Raw genomic sequence first — 17830 nt, forward strand, 5'->3', positions numbered from 1 at the left:
TGTGTAAAATATTCTTGTATTATTATATATGTGTAAATATATATATATGCAAACCTTTTTTTTAATTTTTATTTTTTTTGGATGTACATCATATTTCGAATTCTGTATACATTACATCATGTTCACCACTCAAACACTAATTATAGTGCATCCCCTCACATGTGAGCCTAATCACCCCTTTTGCCCTCCCCCCTTCCCCAATGGTAACCACCAGTCCAATCTCCAATGCTATGTGTTTTTTTTTTTTTTTTTGTCGTTTTTATCTTCTACTTATGAGTGAGATCATATGGTATTTGACTTTCTCCTTCTGGCTTATTTCACTCAGCATAATACCCTCAAGTTCCATCCATGTTGTCACAAATGGCTGGATTTCATCATTTCTTATGGCTGAGTAGTAGTCCATCGTGTATAAATACCACATCTTCTTTATCCATTCGTCCCTTGATGGGCACCTAGGTTGCTTCCAAGTCTTGGCTATTGTGTATAATGCCGCAATGAACATAGGGGTGCAAGTACCTTTTTGCCTTTGTGTTTTCAAGTTCTTTGGATAAATACCCAGCAGTGGGATAGCTGGATCATATGATAGATCTATTCTTAATTTTCTGAGGATACTCTGTACTGCTTTCCATGTGGCTGCACCAGTTTGCACTGCCACCAGCAGTGAACAAGGGTTCCCTTCTCTCCACACCCTCTCCAACATTTGTCGTTTCCTGTCTTGTTAATTATAGCCATTCTGATCGGAGTGAGGTGATACCCCATTGTAGTTTTGATTTGCATTTCCCTGATAGCTAATGATGTTGAGCATCTTTTCATATGCCTGTTGGCCATCTGTATATCTTCTTTGGAGAAATATCTGTTCAGATCTTTTGCCCGTTTCCTAATTGGATTGTTGGTTTTTTTGTTGTTGAGCTGTATGAGTCCTTTGTATATTTTGGATGTTAACCCCTTATCTGATATGTGGTCTGCAAATATCTTCTCCCAATGGTTAGGTTGTCTTTTTGTTTTGTTGATGCTTTCCTTTGCTGTGCAGAAGCTTTTCAGTTTGATGTAGTCCCATTTGTTCATTTTTTCTTTTGTTTCCCTTGGCCGGTCAGACATGAGACTTGAAAATATGCTGCTCAGACCAATGTCATAGAGTGTACTGCCTATGTTTTCTTCTAGAAGTCTCATGGTTTCGGGTCTTACATTCAAGTCCTTAATCCATTTTGCGTTGATTTTTGTGCATGATGTAAGGAAATGGTCTACTTTCATTCTTTTGCATGTGGCTGTCCAGTTTTCCCAACACCATTTATTGAAGAGACTCTCCTTTCTCCATCGTATGCTCTTGGCTCCCTTGTCGAATATTAGCTGTCCATAAACGTGTGGGTTTACTTCTGGGCTCTCAATTTTGTTCCATTGATCTGTGTGTCTGTTTTTGTGCCAGTACCATGCTGTTTTGGTTACTATGGCTTTATAGTATAATTTGAAATTGGGGAGTGTGATACCTCCAGCTTTGTTCTTTTTTCTCAGGAATCCTTTGGCTATTCGGGGTTGTATATGCAAACCTTTAGCTTTTATCTGTTACAAATATTTTTCTCTAATCCCTTGTTTGTTGTCTTTGTTTATGATGTATTTTTCCTTATTTAGAATCAATACACTAATAGCTCCCAAATTTATTTCTCCAGCCTAGACCTCTCCTCCAAACTCCAGACTCATTTATTCTTCTGCTTACTCAGCATCTTCACTTGGATGTCTAACATGCATCTCAGACCTACTATGGCCAAAATGGAATTCCTGATCTTCCCTCAATACCACCTCCAGCTTCAGTCTTTCACGTTTCAGTCACTGGCAGCTCCCTCCTTCCAATTAGGCTGAAACTCTTGGAATCATCATTCCTTGTTCTCATTCTCTCCCAATCCATGTCAAATCTGTCAGCAAATTCTGTTGACTATATTTGCAAAATAAACCTGAATCTGGGTACTTTTTTAAAAAATATATTTCTGTGAAAAATGCCATTTGAATTAAAAGAAAAATTTTTTATTGTGGTCTAAATAGTTTATAACATTGTGAAATTTCAGTCGCACATTAATATTTGTCAAACACCATATAAATGTGCCCCTGCCCCCCTTGTGTGCACTCTCCCCCTGCCTTCCCCCCGGTAACCACTAAATTGTTCTCTTTGTCTGTAAGGTTGTTTGTTGAATCTGGGTACTCTTTGCCATCTCTGTTTCTTGCATCCTGGTGAAAAGCCACCATCAACTCTGGCCTAGATAATCACAATAGCCTACAGTCCACAGCTTGTCTCCCTGTTCCTTCCTTGTTCTTGCACACAATAAAGGTTTGGGAAAATAAAGATCGCTAATTTCAACAAAACTTTACTAATATGATACTTTTTGATAGAAGTGATCAGAGAGACTCAATAGTTCCCATCTTACTCAGAATAAAATCCAATGTCCCAGTACGGCTTACAAAAATTTACCAGGTCTGGCCTCTGGCTACCCTCTGACGTCATGTCCTGTCACTTTCCCACTTGCCTATTCTGCTCCAGCCACACTGGCTTCCATTCTGTTCTTCGAATATGCCTAGCCTGCTCCCACTTCATGGCCTTTGCACTTGCTGTCTCCTCTGTTTGGGGATTCCACGTGACCTGCTCTCTTATCTCCTTCAAGGCTTGGATTCAGATCACCTTAATCACCTTTTCAGGGAGGCCTTTCCTGAGCATCCTGTTTTGGGTTGTAACTGACCTCCCACCCTCACTCCCTGGCCTGGCATTCCCTTATGCTTTCTCTGCTTTACTTTTTTCTTTAGGCTTATGCCAAGGATATACTAAATAATTAACTTATTTATTTATTTTCTGATTCCCTCTACTAAAATCCAAGCTCCAGTAGGGTAGGAAATTTTGTGTTTTATTCACTGTTATATCCTTAGCATCTAGAAAAAATGCACAGTAGGAACTCAGTAATCTTGGTGGAATGAATAAAAAATATTTTAATTTTTGCAGGTAAATGAATGCATAGTTTCTTTCATGGCTTCCAGCTTTCTGTCTTGTTTTATGTCTTTCTTGCACTTAGATTGCACTTTTAGTCTCATAGATTTTGTTTCAACATTTTTTATTATTTTTAAATTCGTTAAAAAAAATTATATGCACCCAATATGGCAGCACTTAAATATATTGAGCAAATACCAACAGATCTGAAGAGAGAAATGGACAATAATACAAGGATAGCAGGGAAGTTAAATGCACCACTTTTAACAAGTAGATAAACCATCTAGACAGAAAATCAATAAGGAAACGTTGTACTTGAACTATGCTTTAGACCAAAGGGACCTAACAGACATATACTAACCATTCCATTGCAAGAGAAGCAGAATACACATTCTTCTAAGTGCACATGCAACGCTCTTGAGGATGGATCATACACTATGTCACAAAACAAGTCTTAGCAAGTTTAAGAAGATTGAAATCATACCAACATCTTTTCTGACCACAATGGTTTGAAACTAGAAATCAGTAACAGAAGGAAACTGGAAAATTCACAAATATGTGGAAATGAAACAACATACTCCTGAACAAACAAGAGGACAAAACAGAAATAAAAAAGAATCTTGAAACAAATGAAAATGGAAACACAACATGCCAAGTTCATGACATGCAGCAAAAGCAATTCTAAGTGGGAAATTTATAGCAATAAATGCTTCCATTAAGAAAAAAGAAAGATCTCAAATAAAAGACGACAGGCCAACATTCCTGAGCATGGAGGCAAAAATTCTCAACAAAATACTAGCAAACCAAATTCAACAGCACATTAAAAGGATTATACATCACAATCAAGTGAGAGTTATCCCTGGGATACCAGGATGGTTCAACATACATAAGTCAATAATGGAATACACTACATAACATAAGGAAAGATAAAAGTCATATGACCATCTCAATAGATACAGAAAAAGCATTTGAAAAAATTCAAAATCCTTTCATGATGAATACTCTCAACTACTTAGGTATAGGAGGAATGGACCTCAATATAATAAAGGCCATATATGACAAGCCCACAGCTAACATCATACTCAATGGTGAAAGGTTTCCTTCTAAGATCAGGAACAAGGCAAGGGTGCCCCATCTCACAGCTCCTATTCAACATAGTACTGGAAGTCCTAGGCAGAGCAATTAGGCAAGAAAAAGAAACAAAAGACATTGATTATACCTTTTCTCTCCTGTGTCTTTGGATATCCTTTCTACATGCATTTAAATGTTTTCAAGCTTGTAATTCATATTCTCCACTAGAATATAATTTCCATAAGGGGTATATCTTCATTATCACTTTATCCTTAGGACTTAGAATAATATCTGGTACATAGAAAGTGCTCAGTTATGTTTGATGAAGGAATAAATGAATGAAGAGGCAGCATGACCTAGCAGAAGATATAGGTTTTGATCTGGAATCACATCTCTGCTCAGCCACTTACTAATTGCATGACCCTTGCAAAGTGCTTAACCTCTCTGAGTGCTATTTTTCTCACCTGTATACTAGAAAAAGTGTATCCACCTTGTGAGATTTGAATTTAGATACAAATATAGGCCTGGAGATACCTGGCTTTGTAAGAACTCATGTGGAAAAGATGGGAGTGCTGTAATTCATTCAATCTCAGTCACGATGATGGAGTGTAGTGACTGCTAAAAAAGGAAGCAGGTGTAGTCTTGGTGGCATTTATCAGTCTAATGTCTTTATCGAGGTACCCAGTGGGTTCAACTGGTCAGAACATGTCTCCTGAATTGCATTCTATACTGAGAATGAATTTTAAGAATGAAGTGAAAACTGGAGCACAGCCAGGAAAGTGCTACAAGCATGGTGAGGGGTTTGGAAACTATCAAGTGTTCCCAGTGGAATAGTTTTAGATCTGGTGATGAGAAGGATTTTTGTGGAGAAACTAAGTGAAGACGTGATTACTATTGGCTAATATTTGGACTGTCCTGTAAATAGGAAGGGACCTGTTCTTTGTTCTGGAAGGAATGCCTGACACTAGCTGGCGCCATGCATGGGGACGTATATTTTGACTTAATATAGGGAAAAACTCTCTTACAGGTGTAGCGCCTGACAAAACAGGGCCTTACGTGTTACATGAAAGCATTCAGGTGGTTGAGTGATGACTTGTCAGGGAAATTACGACAGGGCTTCTAGCAGGAAAGGGACACTGGGCCAAGTGACCTTGACAACCCCTTCCAACTCCAAGTTTCTGTGATTCCATGACTCACAAATTGGAAGCCACTAAATAACACCAGATGGTAACTGCTGAAGACTTGGCCTGAGAAGGGATCCTGGAGGAAGATAAAAATAATTAGATTAAAATTGACTTAGCTGGAGATTGGGATTTGCAAATAACCAAGGAGGCATCCATGTTGAAAAAGAAACAGATCATCAGAGGTTTTGAGTGGCTGTTCATAATAAGCAGCCCCTTATGTGGCATAATTTGAAGTATGTTGGCCTGAAATAACCTGACTCTAAATCTTGACACTGTTACTAGTCCTACTTCTGCTGTTGCCTGAAATTCTACCATTAGAGGTTTCATTTTGAATCTTGAAGAGTTTTGATTTGTCAGTGGTTACCTATTAAAGTCAATTAAATCAGTGCTTAAAAACTTTCAAATTGGTGGAATGAAATATTTTTTCAAATAACGTTGTATATGGGATCATAACATGTAAATTAAAAAGGATTAAGCACGTTCTGGATGAAATGGGCACCAGAAAGCTTCACCTGCTGCTGTTGTCTTCGTGTTTGCTACACTTTGTTCCCCAAAGAGCTTCCCGAAGAGCCTCCACCAAAATTTTGGCTCTTCAGGGCAAAGTATACAAAATAATCCACAAAATTACTATCAGCAATCAGTTAAAGGAGGGTTATACAGAGTGTCTGACCTGGGGGGAGGGGAAGAGGAAAAGGGCCAGAAGCAAACGTTTCCCATTTTCTCTTTTTGGTGAGCCTGAGGCTCTAGGATTCCTAATACCAAGAATGAGACTTTTCCTGAAAGTTTGCATCCCTTCTGGAATTGGCTGAGATCACTCCAAGGTAATCACATCCAGCAGTTGATTCAGGCAAAGCACAGAATATACACACATCAGTAAGGTCCCAGCAGGAAATAGATGACAGGAGCAAATTAGGATAATCTAAGGAAGATTATTAAAGGAACATATATAAAGGTGTGAGTACAGGGAAACCATAAGCACTGTCCCAGAGTTAATGGCAGCAGAGCTGTTCCCCTTAGGTCCTAAAGAAATGAAGACGGGAAGGTTTTGGAACCCAAAAGGAGAGAGAGTCTTGTCAAGCAGGCTCCCCAGAAAGAAGTAGTTATCTTTAGTTAAGAACACAGCCAGAAAGGTGATTTTGCAAAGAGGAACCAGGGTAATAAATATCTTTACTTTTCTCCTTCTCTCCAGTTTCTTACTGAGACATCCTTAAAGGCCAAATAGGAAGCCAGAGGGCAAGAGGAGGCCTGTTGATGTGATGCATATAGGTGAGCATCTTGGGCAGAAAGGAGGATGGAGAAGGGTGGGGAAAATGGAAGCTATCAGAACAACAAAACCCTTGGAGAATAAAATCTACCAACCAATAGAGATGTTTCAAATGGTGGCTAATGCAAAATAATGCACTAGATACAGAGTAGAAATGGAAATAATTCTTGCTTTTTCTAAAACCTTCAGGAATGATTCAGATTAGAGAACTGCTGAGCCTTGGGGTGCTGGACGGTGGAATTCAGCTTCTATGACTCTACAATGACTTGAGCACCTCATTCTCTCTCTTCGTTACATCAGCAGAGCCTAGCGACCACCAACGAATTCTGCAACCTTTGTAGTTACTATTTTCAAGTGCCAGAAGTATTAAACAGGTGAGGGCATCTCCTTGCACTGAATCCCATCCAAATTTACCACAGACGAAAGTCTTAGGACTGCAGTGCTACAGCATGCCAGGGGCTGTTAACAGTTCTTACTTTGTCATGTACATTATTTACACATATATTTCATGTATATTATAGTTGTGTTATACACAAGTATTATGTGCATGTATGCATACATTTATTCATTTACTCAAGTTTACTTAAGTTATAGAAAATTTACAAAATTGACTGAAATAGTAAGTTTGGAAAGTTCTATTACTATTAAGGAAATTGAAACCATGGTTTTAAACCTTCCTATAAAGACAACATAAGACAAACAGATCTATATACAATTTCGGGAAACTATAAATGATACATATGAACAAATTCATATATATGAATAAATGCATAATTATGTGAATAAATTTGTAAATACAAATTCATATATACAAATTTATTAATTTACTTGTTTTCAAAGTTGTTGGTGTAAATAATTGGTAGTAATTTCTTATTAAATTTCTTAGTTAAAAAGCTTTGGAGGGGAGGATTGTAAATTCACAAGCAGTTGTAAGAAATAGTAGAGAGAGATCCGGTGTATCCTTTGTCTAGTTTCCCCTAATGGTATCTTCTTGGAAAGCTACAATATGAAATCACAAGCAGGATATTGACATTGATACAGTCAAGATACAGATAATTCCATCCCTAAAGGATCACTTTTATTGCCCTTTTATAACCACATCCTTCTTTCCCCCTACTTCCCCAGACCCAAACTTAACTCTTGGCAACCAGTAATCTGTTCTCCATTTCTATAACTTTTGTCACTTCAGGAATGTTATATGAATGAGATCACTTAGTATGTAAACTTTTGGGATTGGATTTTTTTACTCGGCCAATTCTCCAAACATATATCCAAGTTGTTGAGTGCATCAATAGTTTGTTTCATTTTATTGCTGAGTAATATTTCATAGTATGGATGTTCTATAGTTTGTTTAGCTATTTACCTGTTGAAGGACATTTGAATTTTTTCCAGTTTTGGGATTTTAGAAATAAAGCTGTTTTAAACATTTATGTGCAAGTTTTTAGGTAAACACAAGTTTTCATTTCTACGAAATAAATGCCCGTGTGTGCAAATCCTGGATAGTATAATAGTGGGGCAGTTAGATTTGTAAGAAACTGCCAAATTGCCTTCCATAGTGGCTATATCATTTTCTATCCCATCTGCAATGCGAGTTTCTTTTGATTCCTGCCAAAATTTGGTATTGGTACTATTTTTTATGTTAGCCTTCCTGATAAATGTGTAGTGATATCACATTGTGCTTTTGGTCTGCATTTCCTTGATGGCTAATGATGTTGAACATCTTTTCATGTGCTTATTTGCCATCTGTATATCCTTTTGAAGAAATGTCTCAATGTTTTTTCATGTCCCCCCCATTTCTAATTGAATTGGATGTTTTTTCCTTTTTTAACAGTTGGGTTTTGAGAGTTCTTTATATATTCTGGATACTGGTCCTTTGTCAAATATGTGCTTTGCAAATATTTTATTACATTCTGTATCTTGTCTTTTCATCCTCATAACAGGATCTTTCACAGAGCAAAATTTTTTATTTTGATTAAGTCCAATTTATCAATTTTTCTTTTTGTGAATGGTGCTTCTTGTGTCAAGCATAAGAAATCTTTGCCTAGCCATAGATACCAAAGATTTTCTTCTATGTTTTTCCTAAAAGTTTTATAATTTTATAGAATTAAAAGACTTTATAATTAGTGGCTGGCCCCATGGCCGAGTGGTTAAGTTCATGTGCTCCGCTGCAGGTGGCCCAGTGTTTCGTTGATTCAAATCCTGGGCGCGGACGTGGCACTGCTCATCAAACCACGCTGAGGCAGTGTCCCACATGCCACAACTAGAAGGACCCACAATGAAGAATATACAACTATGTACTGGGGGGCTTTGTGGAGATAAAGGAAAAAAATAAAATCTTTAAAAAAAAAGATTTTATAATTAAACCTAAACCTGTGATCCGTTTTGAATTAATTTTCACATAAGGTATGAGGTTTAGGTTTAGGTTCATTTTTTACATATGAATGTCCAATTGCTCCAGCACCATTTGTTGAAAAGACTATCCTTCTTTCATTGAATAACCTTTACAAATTTGTCAAAAATCAGTTGAGCATATTTATGGGTCTATTTATAAGTTCTCTATTCTGTCCCATTGGTCTATGTGTCTATCCCTCTGCCACACAGCCTTGATCATTGTATATATCTTGAGATCACATAAGCTGATTCCTCCCATTTTATTCTTTAAAAAAAATATTTTAGCTATTCTACTTTCTTTGCCTTTCTATATAAATTTTACAATAATCTTGTTTATACCTACAAAGAATCTTGCTGGGATTTTGATAAAAATTGCATTAAAACTATATATCAATTTGGGAAGAATGGATACCTTTACTATGCTGCATCTTCTAATTCATGAACATGGTATGTCTTTCTATTTGTTTAGGTCTTTGACTTCTTTCCTCAGTGTTTCGTAATTTTCAGTAAGAGTTATGCATGTTTTAAGTACTTCACTTTTTTTTTTTTTTTTTAAAGATTTTATTCTTTCCTTTTTCTCCCCAAAGCCCCCCGGTACATAGTTGTGTATTCTTCGTTGTGGGTTCTTCTAGTTGTGGCATGTGGGACGCTGCCTCAGCGTGGTCTGATGAGCAGTGCCATGTCCGCGCCCAGGATTCGAACTAACGAAACACTGGGCCGCCTGCAGCGGAGCGCGCGAACTTAACCACTCGGCCACGGGGCCAGCCCCAAGTACTTCACTTTTTTGAGTGATTATAAATGGTATTGATATTTTATTTTAGTGTCCATGTGTTGCTCATAAATAGAAAGACAATTGATTTCTTTTTTTTAAGATTGGCCCCGAGCTAACACCTGTTGCCAATTTTCCTGGTTTTTTTTTCTCCTCAAAGCCCGAGTACATAGTTGTATATCCTAGTTGTAGGTCATTCTAGTTCTTCTATGTGGGATGCTGCCACAGCATGGCCTGATGAGTCGTGTGTACATCTGCGCCCAAGATCCAAACTGGTGAACCCCACGGTGCTGAAGTGGAGCATGCAAATTTAACCACTTGGCCATGGGGACAGCCCCCAGACAACTGATTTTTGTACATTTACTTCGTATCATGTAAACTTGCTGAACTCATTTATTAGTTCTAGCTGGGTTTTTTGGGTAGTTTCCTTGGGATTTTGTATGTAGAAAATGATGTCACTTTCAAATGGGGACTTTCTGATCTGTATGTTTTTATTTCCTTTCTTGCTTTGTTGTATTAGCTCAAACTTCTAGTACAATGTTAAATAAAAGTGATGAGAGCAGACATCTTTGCCTTGTTCTCTATCTTAGGGAAAAAGCATTCAGTCTTTTACCTTTTAGGATAATGTGAACTGTAGGGCTTTTTGTAGATGCTCTTTATTTAGTTGAGGAAGTCCTCCTCTATTCTTAGTTTTCTATGAGACTTTATCCACATATGGATGTTGAATATTGTCACATGCTTTTTTTCTATTAGTTGGTATGATTGTGTAGTTTTTGTACTTTAGCCTGTTAATATGGTAGTTGATTAATTTTTGAGTATTAAACCAGCCTTATATCTGTGGCATAAACCCCACTTGTGACGGTATGTAATTCTTTTACATATTGCTGAATTCTGTTTGCTTATATCTCGTTAAGGATCTTTGTGTTTATGTTCATGAGGGATATTCGTCTCTACTTTTTTGGGGAAAGCACTCTCTTTGTCTGGTTTTGGCATCAGGGTAATTCTAGGTTCATAAAATGAATTTGGAATTGTTCTATTTTCTGGAAAAGATTGTATAGAACTGGTGTTAATTCTTGTTTAATTGTTTGCTGGAATTCTCCAGTGAAACTCTCTGTGCCTGGAGTCTTCATTTTTTTGAGTTTTAAAAATATACATTCAATTTTCTTAGGAGTTAGAGTGTTTTTCAAATGATTTATTTCACATTGGATGAGATATAGTAGTTGTGCGTTTCTAAGAATTGATCAACTTCATCTAAGTTGTCAAATTGATGTGTGTAGAGTTGTTCATGGTATTCTCTTATTATCCGTTTGATGTCTTCAGAATATATAGTGATATCCCTGTTTCATTCCTGATATTGGTAATTTATTTCTTTTCTCTTTTTTTTTTCCTTCGCCAGTCTTGCTGGAGGTTTGTAAATTTTATTGATCTTTTCTAATTACCAGCTTTTTAAAAGTTGATTTTCTCTATTGCCATTCTGAATTCAGTTTCACTGAATTCTGCTCTTATCTTTGACTATAATATGTCTTGATGTGCCTGTCTTTGGGTTTATTCAGTTGAGGTTTTCTCAGCTTTTTGGGGTTTTGTTCAATTATTTTATTGTGGTCTTAATGGCTTATAAAATTGTGTAATTTCAGGTGTACATTATTATTTATCAGTTTCTGTATAGAATGCACATGCTCATGACCAATAATCTACTTTTTATCCATTGCCATATATATGCGCTCCCTTACCCCTTTTTGCCCAAACCCCTTCTCCTCTAATAACCACTAATCTGTTCTCTTTGTCCATGTATTTGTTTATCTTCCACATATGAGTGAAATCATGCGGTGTTTGTCTTTCTCTGTCTGGCTTATTTCACTTAACATAATACCTTCAAGGTCCATCCACGTGGTTCCAAATGGAATGATTTTGTCTTTTTTATGGTTGAGTAGTATTCCAGTGTGTGTGTGTATACACACCACATCCTCTTTATCCATTCATCAGTCGGTGGGCACTTGGGTTGCTTCTATGTCTTGGCTATTGTGAATAATGCTGCAATGAATGTAAAGGTGCATAAATCTCTTTGAATTGTTGGTTTCAAGCTCTTTGGATAAATACCCATCAGTGGGATAGCTGGATCATATGATATTCCTATTTTCAATTTTTTGAGAAATCTCCATACTGTTTTCCATAGTGGGTGCACCAATTTGCACTTCCACCACCAGTGTATGAGGGTTCCCTTTTCTCCACATCCTCTCTAACATTTGTTGTTTTGTGTCTTGTTAATATATATATATATCTGACCTGTGTAAAGTGATATCTCATTGTAGTTTTGATTTGCATTTCCTTAATAATTAGTGATATCATGTGTCTGTTGGCCATCTGTATATCTTCTTTGGAAAAATGTCTGTTCATATCCTCTGCCCATTTTTTGATCTGGTTGTTTGTGTTTTTGTTGTTGAATTACGTGAGTTCTTTATATATTTTGGCTATTAGCTCCTTGTGAGATATATGATTTGCAAATATTTTCCCCCAGTTGGTGGATTGTCTTTTCGTTTTGTTTGTGGTATTCTTTGCCTGCAGAAGCTTTTTAGTCTGATGTAATCCACTTTATTAATGTTTTCTTTGTTTCCCTTGCCTGAGTAGACATAGTATTCAAAAAATGCTGCTAAGAGTGATGTCAAAGACTGTACCGCTTATATTTTCTTCTAGGGGTCTTATGATTTCAGGGCTTACATTCAAGTCTTTAATCCATATTGAGTTAATTTTGTGTATGGTGTAAGATAATGGTCTCTTTTCGTTCTTTTGAATGTGGCTGCCCAGTTTTTACACCATTTATTGAAGAGACTTTCTTTTCCCCATTGTATGCTCCTTGCTCCTGTGTCAAAGATTAGCTGTCCATAGATGTGTGGTTTTATTTCTGGGCTTTCAAATCTGTTCCATTGATCTATGTGAACGTTTTTGTGCCAATACCATGCTGTTTTGATTACTGTAGCTTTGTAGTATATTTTGATGTCAGGGATTATTGTGATGCCTCCAGCTTTGCTCTTTTTTCTCAGGATTGTTTTAGCTATTCAGGGTCTTTTGTTGTTCCATATAATTTTTTGGATTCTTTGTTCTATTTCTGTGAAGAATGTCATTGAGATTCTGACTGGGATTGCATTGAATCTGTAGATTGCTTTAGGTAATGTGGACATTTTAACTGTTTATTCTTCCAATTCATAAGCATGGAATATCTTTCCATTTCTTTTTTTTTTTTTCCTGTTCTTTTTAAAAAAAATTTTATTGAGTTAATGATAGGTTACAATCTTGTGGAATTTCAGTTGTTCATTAATGTTTGTCAGTCATGTTGTAGGTGCACCACTTCACCCTTTGTGCCCACCCCCCACCCCACCTTTCCCCTGGTAGCCACTAATCTGTTCTCTTTGTCTGCATTTTTAAATTCCTCATATGAGTGGAGTCATACAGAGATTGTCCTTCTCTATCTGGCTTATTTCACTTAACATAATTCTCTCAAGGTCCATCCATGTTGCTGCAGATGGGACGATTTTGTTCTTTTTATGGCTGAGCAGTATTCCATTGTATATATATACCACATCTTCTTTATCCAATCATCTGTTGATGGGCATTTAGGTTGCTTCCATATCTTGGCTATTGTAAATAATGCTGCAATGAACATAGGGGTGCATGGGACTTTTGGAATTGCTGACTTCAAGCTCTTTGGATAGATACCCAGTAGTGGGATGACTGGGTCATAAGGTATTTCTATTTTTAATTTTTTGAGGAATCTCCATACTGTTTTCCATAGTGGCTGTACCAGTTTGCATTCCCACCAGCAGTGTATGAAGGTTCCTTTTTCTCTACAACCTCTCCAACATTTGTTACTATTAGTTTTAGTTATTTTTATCATTCTAATGGGTGTAAGGTGTTATCTTAGCATAGTTTTGATTTGCATTTCCCTGATGATCAGCGATGGTGAACATCTCTTCATGTGCCTATTGGCCATCTGTATATCTTCTTTGGAGAAATGTCTGTTCATGTCTCCTGCACGTTTTTTGATCAGGTTGTTTGATATTTTTTGTTGTTGAGTTGTATGAGTTGTTTATATATTATGGATATTAAGCCTTTGTCAGATGTATGACTTGCAAATATTTTTTCCCAGTTAGTGGGTTGTTTTTTTGTTTCAATCCTGTTTTCCTTTGCCTTGAAGAAGCTCTTTAGTCTGATGAAGTCCCATTTGTTTATTCTTTCTATTGTTTCCCTTCTCTGAGAAGACATGGTGTCCGAAAAGATCCTTTTAATACTGATGTCAAAGAGTGTACTGCCTACATTTTCTTCTAGAAGCCTAATGGTTTTAGGTCTCACCTTTAGGTCTTTGATCCATTTTGAGTTTACTTTGGTGAATGGTGAGAAAGAATGGTCAATTTTCATTCTTTCACATGTGGCTTTCCAGTTTTCCCAGCACTATTTGTTGAAAAGACTTTTTTTTTCTCCATTGTATGCCCTCAGCTCCTTTGCTGAAGATCAGCTCTCCACAGATGTGTGGTTTTATTTCTGGGCTTTCAATTCTGTTCCATTGATCTGTGCACCTGTTTTTGTACCAGTACGATGTTGTTTTGATTACTGTAGCTTTGTAGTATCTTTTGAAGTCAGGGATTGTGATGCCTCCAGGTTTGTTCTTTTTTCTCAGGATTGCTTTAGAAATTCGGGGTCTTTTGTTGCCCCATATGAATTTTAGGATTCTTTGTTCTAATTCTGTAAAGAATGTCATTGGGATTCTGATTGGGATGGCATTGAATCTGTAGATTGCTTTAGGTAGAATGGAAATTTTAACTATGTTTTTTCTTCCAATCCATGTGCGTGGAATGTCTTTCCATCTCTTTATGTCATCATCCTTTTCTGTCAGAAAAGCCTTGTAATTTTCATTGTATAGGTCTTTCACTTCCTTAGTTAAATTCACCCCAAGGTATTTTATTCTTTTGGTTGCGATTGTGAATGGTATTGTGTTCTTGAGTTCTTTTTCTGTTAGTTCGTTATTAGAGTATAGAAATGCTACTGATTTGTGTAAATTGATTTTATACCCTGCAACTTTGCCGTAGTTGTTGAATACATCTAAAACTTTTCCAATGGATTATTTGGGGTTTTCTATATATAAGATCATATCATCTGCAAACAGCGAGGGTTTCATTTCTTCCCTTTCTGTTTAGATTCCTTTTATTCCTTTTTCTTGCCTGATTGCTCTGGCCAAAACCTCCAGTACTATGTTAAATAAGAGTGGTGATAGAGGGCATCCTTGTCTCGTTCCTGTTTTCAGGGGGATGGTGCTCAGTTTTTGCCCATTGAATATGATGTTGGCTGTGGGTTTGTCATATATGGCCTTTATTATGTTGAGGTAGTTCCCTTCTATCCCCATTTTGTTCAGAGTTTTTATCATAAATAGCTGTTGGATCTTGTCAAATGCTTTCTCTGCCTCTATTGAGATGATCATGTGGTTCTTATTCCTCAGTTTGTTGATGTGGTGTATCTTTCCATTTCTTTATGTCTTCTTTGATTTTTTTCAATAATGTCATAGTTTTTGGTGTATAGGTCTTTCACCTCCTGGGTTAAATTTATTCCTAGATATTTTATTCTTTTTTTGCAACTGTAAATGAGACTGTATTCTTGAGTTCCTTTTCTGCTAGTTCATTATTAGTGTATAGAAATGCAACTGATTTTCGTAGGTTGATTTTGTACTCGCCACTTTGCTGTAGTTGTTGATTATTTCTAATAGTTTTTTATGGATTCTTTAGGGTTTTCTATATATAGACTCATGTCACCCACAAACAGCAAAAGGTTCACTTCTTCCTATCCAATTTTGGATATCTTTTATTTTTTTTTTCTTGCCTAATTGCTCTGGTCTAAACCTCCAGTACTATGTTGAATAAGAGTGGTGAGAGTGGACACCTTTGTCTTTTTCCTGTTCTCAGCAGGATGGCTTTCAGTTTTCCCCCATTGAGTATGATATTGGCTGTGGGTTTGTCATATATGGCCTTTATTATGTTGAGGTACTTTCCTTCTATATCCATTTTATTTAGAGTTTTTGTCATAAATGGTTGCTGGATCTTGTCAAATGCTTCCTCAGCATCTATTGAGATGATCCTGTAATTCTTATTCCTCATTTTGTTAATGTGGTGTATCACATTGATTGATTTGTGGATATTGAACCATCCCTGCATCCCTGGAATGAATCCCACTTGATCATGGTGTATAATCCTTTTAACGTATTGCTGTATTCAGTTTGCCAATAATTTGTTGAGGATTTTTGCATCTATGTTCATCAGTGATATTGACCTGTAATCTTCCTTCTTTGTGTTGTCCTTGTCTGCTTTTGGTATCAGGGTGATTTTGGCCTCATAGAATGAGTTAGGAAGCATTCAGTCTTCTTCAGGTTTTTGGAAGAGTTTGAGAAGGATAGGTATTGAATCTTCTTTGAATGTTTGGTAGAATTCTCCAGAGAAGCCATCTGATCCTGGACTCTTTTATTTGGGAGGTTTTTGATTACTGTTTCAATCTCTCTACTTGTGATTGGTCCATTCAAATTTTTTATTTCTTCTTCTTCTTTTTTCTTGGAGAGGAAGATTGTTGCTGAGCTCACACCTGTTGCTGATCTCCCTCTTTTCTTTTTGCTTGAGGAAGATTGTCACTGAGCTAACACTGTGCTGATCTTCCTCTATTTTGTATGTGGGATGCTGCCACAGCATGGCTTGATGAGCAGTGTGTAGGTCTGTGCTTGGGATCCAAATCTGTGAATCCTGGGCTCCCAAAGTGGTGTGCGTGAACTTAACCACTACACCCCTGGGCTGGACGCTGTATTTCTTCTTGATTTAGTTTTTGAAGATTGTATGAGTCTAAGAATTTATCCATTTCTTGGAGGTTATTCAATTGGTTGGCATATAGTTTTCTGTATTATTCTCTTATAATCCTTTGTATTTCTGTGGTTTCCATTGTGATTTTTTTTCTCTCATTTCTAATTTTACTTATTTATATATGAGTAAAAATATAAGTATTTATATAGTGAGTCTGGCTAAGGGTTTGTCAATTTTGTTTATCTTCTCAAAGAACCAGCTGTTTGTTTCATTGATCCTTTCTACTATTTTTTTGGTTTCTATTTCACTTATTTCTGCTCTAATTTTTATTATTTCCCTCATTTTGCTGACTTTGGGCTTTTTTCCTCTTCTTTTTCTAGTTCTGGTAGGTGTAGTTTAGGGTTACTTATTTGAGATTTTTCTTATTTGTTGATGTAGGTCTGCATTGCTATGAATTAGTCAGTTTTTTGAATCTGTAGATTTATGTCTTTTGCAAAATTTCAAAAGTTTTTGGCCTTTATTTCTTCTAGTACTTTTCAGTCCCATTTTCTTTCTCCATTGCTTCTGGGATACCCATTAAATGAATAATAGATTTTTTTGTTATGGTCCCACAGGTCATGAGTCTCTTTGCATTTTTTTCCCAGTTGATTTTCTCTTTTTTATTTAGACTGGGTGATTTCTATTTTTCTAGCTTCAAGTTCATTAATTCTTTCTGCTGTCCCCTGAATTCCACCACTGAGTCCATCAATTGAGTTTTCTATTTCAATTATTGTGTTTTCAGTTCTAAAATGTCCACATGGTTCTTTTTTCTATTCTATTTCCTCATGGAATCTATTTCTTTGCTCAAATTTTCTAGTTTTTCATTTAAGTGTCTTTGTAGTTCTTCATTAAAGCAGTTTTATGATACCTGTTTTAAATCTTTGTTATAGAATTCTAATCTCTTTGTCATTTTGGTGTTGGCATCAATTGTATTTTTTCATTCATGTTGAGATTCTCCTGGTTCTTGGTATGATTGGTGATTTTTTAATTAAAATCTGGACATTTTGGGCATTATGTTATGAGGCTCTAAATCTTGTTTGAACCCTCTGTTTTAATAAGCTTTTGTGATACCACTCTGTCACAGAAAGAGGGGGTATTCCTTGTCTTATTACTCCCAGGTAGGGATAGAAATCCAGTTTCCCTACTTGATTTCCACTGAGTTGGGGCATTACGACTGAACAAAGGTGAGAGTTCTGGTTTCCCAATAGATGCAGATGTTATACCTGGTCATCATGTTGTTTCTTTGAGATCTAGGTGTCTAGTTAGTTTACCTTTGTTTCTATACATCTCAGAGCCTTCTTTTGTACTTAAGGAAGGAATAAG

This window comes from Equus quagga, chromosome 8, assembly GCF_021613505.1.
Source record: "Equus quagga isolate Etosha38 chromosome 8, UCLA_HA_Equagga_1.0, whole genome shotgun sequence".
Classification (NCBI taxonomy): Eukaryota; Metazoa; Chordata; class Mammalia; order Perissodactyla; family Equidae; genus Equus; species Equus quagga.